Source organism: Myotis brandtii, unplaced genomic scaffold, assembly GCF_000412655.1.
Source record: "Myotis brandtii unplaced genomic scaffold, ASM41265v1 scaffold266, whole genome shotgun sequence".
Taxonomy (NCBI): domain Eukaryota; kingdom Metazoa; phylum Chordata; class Mammalia; order Chiroptera; family Vespertilionidae; genus Myotis; species Myotis brandtii.
In genome coordinates this window covers 2,215,351-2,220,624 of record NW_005360124.1, presented here as the reverse complement: position 1 = coordinate 2,220,624, position 5,274 = coordinate 2,215,351, and the positions used below count along the sequence as shown (strand labels likewise).

General features: G+C 43.5%; 2 protein-coding genes across 2 annotated transcripts in view; one reads left to right on the top strand and one right to left on the bottom strand.

Annotated features, from left to right (window-relative positions):
• Positions 1-427, bottom strand: part of HNRNPK (heterogeneous nuclear ribonucleoprotein K) — a 30,965-nt gene extending 30,538 nt beyond the window's left edge. The window contains 1 exon segment of the mRNA XM_014541250.1: positions 315-427. The gene's annotated coding sequence lies outside the window, so the exon portion shown is untranslated.
• A 441-nt stretch (positions 428-868) lies between these two features.
• The window catches only part of RMI1 (RecQ mediated genome instability 1), a 10,978-nt gene continuing 6,572 nt past the window's right edge, over positions 869-5,274 (top strand). The window contains exon 1 of the mRNA XM_005868274.2: positions 869-1,047. The gene's annotated coding sequence lies outside the window, so the exon portion shown is untranslated. The remainder of the gene's footprint in view (positions 1,048-5,274) is intronic.

Sequence of the window (5,274 nt, the reverse complement as noted above, 5' to 3'; positions counted from 1 at the left end):
CGATCTGTACCGCCCTCGGGTGCCGCCCGCCGGCCCCTTCTCCTTCCCCAACAAGAGGCCTAGCCCCCAAGACAACAAAACTACAGCTCATCCTGCAGGCACATGCCTCGTAGCGCCCCGAAGCCTCCAGTACCCCAACGCGGACTGCGGATACGCTCAGGGAAATGGCGGAGGTGGGGGGAGGGGAACCGAGCAACGTTTCCTCGCTGAGAATCGGCCAACCACCAAGCAGCCCCCCAAACGCCTCCCTCAAGCGGCAAAATTGGCCTCCGACTTTCACCCTCACGCGCCGTCCGCCCAGCCCCGCTCCTCACCGCGCGAGGTCGTCGTCCCTATGCCGCCGCGCCGCCTCAACCGGTCACAGCTAGACAGAAAACGAGCGCAGGGCCCCGCTCTCCCCCGCCTCCCGCGCTCTCCTACGCCGCCGCCGCGCCCGATTGGCTGCTTGGGCTTCAGCGGTGGCGCCTAGGCGAAGCGATTGGTCTAAGGCCGCGTCTATCAAAGCGCCAGAGGAAGGCGACACCCCCGCCTCCCACCGGCGCCTCCCTTCAGGCTGTGAGGCCGCTAAGGGCCCGAGGAAAACCGGACTTGGAGGAAGTCAACGCAGCCGTTAGGGAGGCCAATCCCCTGCCTGAGTCTGTAATACCCAAGTCCCAATAACCCCAATTACCTATAGGCTGTAAACAAGCGGGACGTAAGCAAGACGTAGAGGTTGGTGCAGCAGAGAAACAGAGGATAATGGCGTCTGCAGCGCTTTCGCCTGGAGCGCCCTCCTCCTTTCCCGTTCGCGCACTCACTAGCTGGGGGAGGGGAAGGATCTCTCGCGAGAACTCAAGCCGGTCCCGTTCACTAGTACAGGGAGGGGGCGGGAAAGGGGCGTTTTCGGCCCGAAGAAATCTTTTGGGTTTGGAGGAGGGGCGTGAGCTCGCGGCAAATCGGGCGGGAAGAGGCCAAATAGGATTAGGGCGCGCGCCGTTTCGGTTCCTGTTTTCTGAGTCGCGCGGCCTGGGAGCTGCTGTTGCACGAGGGGGAAGGCGAGAGTCCCAGGTCGGTAGTAGGCTCAGACGAATGCCACCGTTTCCTCGGGCCACACTCGCGTTTCCCCCTCTCTCCACACGCCCCTCCCGCCCGGGCTGCCCGGCTGCGGGGCGTACACCCGCTGTTGGTAATGGGCCGCAGTCCCCGTTGGGCGGGATCCCGGGCGACGCGGGCGGGTCCGCGGGGTTGTGGCGGTGAGCCTCCGAGTCTTGGAGAACTTGTCCCTCTGGTTCCGACCTTGAGCCCGCCCGTCCGGGGGATCCAGGCGTCTCTACAGGGCTCCCCGTTATGAAGAGACCTTTCATGCTATTCCTCTCTCTTTTTTTTCTTTTTGTCAATGGGGCCTGCGATGCGAGTATTCTGTAGTGTCGCTGCATTTTATCTGAAAAATTTCTGGAAGTAATATCGCATTCATCCCAAGTGAATGCAAACATCAAAATACGCGTTCTGGTGGTTCACCTATTAAAGAGCTTACGGTGTGTCGAGGTATTCCGCGGTGATCAGAACATCAGAACCTCGCCGAGCGCCAGCGTTTCCGGTTTAGCTGTCCATCCAGTTTACACTCGCTTTGTGTTAGGTCACTTCTGGGGCCCCTGCGCTAAGCTTTGACGGTCTCCTTTCTGAAGGCCCCCCGAATCCTGCCAAACCCGGGAAATCGCCCGGCGTGGCGGTGCCCAGTTCTCACATCACCACTCCTCAATGTCTCTGTCACATTGATGTCTCTCTCTGTCTTTCTCCCTCCCTTTCACTCTCTAAAAATCAATGGAAACATATCCTTGGGTGAGGATTAACAAAAAAAACCTTGAAATATCTTGAAATATGTGAGGCTCATTGAAAATTAATCTAGAAATCAAATATGCTTAAGTCTTCGTGATGAGTGATAGAATTTTCCTACACTTTTCTTTCTGCTCAGTTCCTGCAGTCAAGATCTCAAATGTAGATTATTGTGGTCAGCCAAGTTTAACATGCACAAAATATCAATCAAAGTGTGTTTAAAAATTTTTTCATGATTACAGAATTAGTGGGGATTAAGATATGTGTAGTTTTATAACTGGCCTTTTCTCTAACAAAATAAAATATGAACATGTCATTAAACTGGCCTTAAAAATGTTTTTTAAAGATGCTATTATCTTACATTTCATAGATTGTTGCTGTTTTTTCCCCCCACACTATAAAAACAATGATAAACACTCTGGCACATAAGTCTGTAATTTCATTCCTGATTGTTTTCTTTTTTTTAAAAAATTAATTTATTTTTTATATTTTTCTTTTTTATTTAAAAAAAATCTTTATTGTTGAGATGATTACAGATGTCCCTCTTTCCCCCCCCATTCTCTGCCTCCACCCAGTTCCCGCCCTAGGCCTTCACCACCCTATTGTCAGTGTCCATATGTAATGCGTATAAGCATATAAGATCTTTGGTTAATCTCTCTCCACCCCCACTCCTCCCTTCCCTCTGATTCTTTTTTTTTTTAAATTAAATCTTTATTGTTCAGATGATTACAGTTTTTCTTTTTTCCCCCCATAGCTCCCCTTATGCCACCATCTTGGTTTCTCCTCCTGATTGTTTTCTTAAGATTAATTTTGGAAAGTAAAAGAAGTGCATTATATGGTATGAGCATTTCTTAATGTACAATTTAAAAAATATATATACTTTTGAGGATTAAAAGCTGTTTTTTGTATGTGTGCTGATGGGAAATTGTACTGCCTTCGCTAACATCTTCCCTCTGAGTTGCTTCTACCTGCAGTAACTATGGTTACTCAATTTCCTGAGAAAGGTAGAAATGAAAACCTTAGGAATTATCTGAAGGGGAAGATGAAAATAATAGGATTTACTAAATTATTAAAGGGCTCAGTTATTGAAATCTAGTCTAAATATAATACAGATCCCACATGTTAATACTTTTTTCATTTGATTAAAAATTTTAATAAGCTTTTCTTTGTAACCTGTAGAAAAAACAATCCTAGTATACATAGAATTATTTAGTTTTTGTTAATCCTCACCCAAGGATATTTTTCCATTGATTTTTAGAATGAGTGGAAGGGAAGGGGAAAGATAGAGAGGGAGAAACATCAATGGGAGAGATACAACGATTGATATGAATAGCCTACTTCTAGACCAGTGATGGCGAACCTATGACACGCATGTCAGAGGTGACACGCGAACTCATTTTTTTGGTTGATTTTTCTTTGTTAAATGGCATTTAAATATATAAAATAAATATCAAAAATATAAGTCTTTGTTTTAATATGGTTGCAAATATCAAAAAATTTCTATATGTGACATGGCACCAGAGTTAAGTTAGGGTTTTTCAAAATGCTGACACGCGGAGCTCAAAAGGTTCGCCATCACTGTTCTAGACCATACTATATATACTATACATGTTATGTAGGCCTCATTTCCATTCTCCATAGGCCATAGGTAGGTGGTGGATAAAACATATTTTGGCCCAATTTTAGCAAAGAGTCTGTTTCTAGGTCTACCCTATAATTGGCATGTTGAACCCTTGGAGCTTTGGAGCTGTAGCCTACACACTGCTTTTAGTCCTTTTTTCTTTAGGGTTTTAGTGCCCACTCAATGTTTCTCTGTTTTTGACCCACAAAGATCTTATTCTTTGTTATGGAGTGTAAGCTATGTATTAAAAGTTTTATTCCTGTATATCCTTCTAGAGGTGATTTAGGCATATACAAGGAAATAGAAATATGCTTGTTTTCCTTTCTTTTGTACACAAAAGTTAGCACACTGTTTTGCTTTCCTTAGCAATAAGTTAGGAAATACTTCCATTTAAATCTGAGAGCCAGTAATTATAATGATCTTAACTCCTTTAAAATGTTATTCATGTAATTCTCACAACAACTATAACTACTTCTTTCAATTTTAACCATGTGTTAATAATATGACCACTTGTTTAGGGTGACAGAGTTTGTAAGTGAAAAATAATTGGCACCACCCTAACTGGTTTGGCTCAGTGGATAGAGTGTTAGCCTGTGGACTGAAGGGTCCCAGGTTTGATTCCGGTCAAGGGCATGTGCCTTGCTTGCGGGCACATCCCCAGTAGGGAGTGTGCAAGAGGCAGCTGATCGATGTTTCTAACTCTCTATCCCTCTCCCTTCTTCTCTGTAAAAAATCAATAAAATATACTTTTTAAAAAATTGGCACCATAGTTGTACTCTGAACCACTAGATTACTTACTAGTACTGGCTCTCCTAGCTCTTGTATTTTAAAAATTTTTTTACAAAATAAAGAAACTTTACTTTTTAACCAATAACATGAAACAAGTTCTTGAGTTGTCATCTAGTAATTTTGTGTAAGGGAAACTAAAAGCAGCCCAAATAATTATACTACTATTCATTGTTCTAACACTTAGACAGAAAGTATTATTTTAGGCTGGCTGCTGCTTAATACAGGTTACAAGTAACTATTTACTCCTTTTTTAAAAACAAACAAACAAAAAACATGTATGTTTTTATTGATTTTAGAGAGGAAGAGAGAAGGAGAGATAGAAACATCAACAATGAGAGAGAATCATTGATCTGCCGCCTCCTGCATGCCCCACACTGGGGATCCAGCTTGCAATCTGGGCATGTGCCCTGACTGGGAATCGAACCTTGACCTCTTGGTTCATAGGTTGACGCCCACCCACTGAGCCACCCAGGCTGGGCTATTTACTACTTTTTCATAGATAAAACCCCTGACCTCCAAGAGAGCTGTAGGCGGAAAAAATTTAACCCCTTTTTCTTTCTTCAAAAAATTGTATTTTTTTTTTTAACTACATCTAAGAAAGAAAAAGTCAGTACTGATATGTTACTTGAGCTAAAAGACATAAGGAACCAGACAATGTATATATTGATTAAATTTCTAAGAAATACGAGGTAAAAATTGAAATCTTTGAATAAGTTTTAAGCTTCTACAAAGAAGTAGCATTTGCCATTCGACATAAAATGAAGACCTTACCTCTGCACTTTACTTCCGCACCTCCTCTGAGTCTCAGTGTGCTTTTCTCTTTCCTTCTAGTTGTAGAATTTCCACTCAGCCAGCCTTCCTGTGGTTCTGGATGATGTCCGTTTTGTCTTTTAGTTGTATTTTTGAAGTGGTTGTGCGAGGCAGCAATTTCAGGTGTTTACCTATGCCACCATCTTGGTTTCTCCTCCTGATTGTTTTCTTAAGATTAATTTTGGAAAGTAAAAGAAGTGCATTATATGGTATGAGCATTTCTTAATGTACAATTTAAAAAA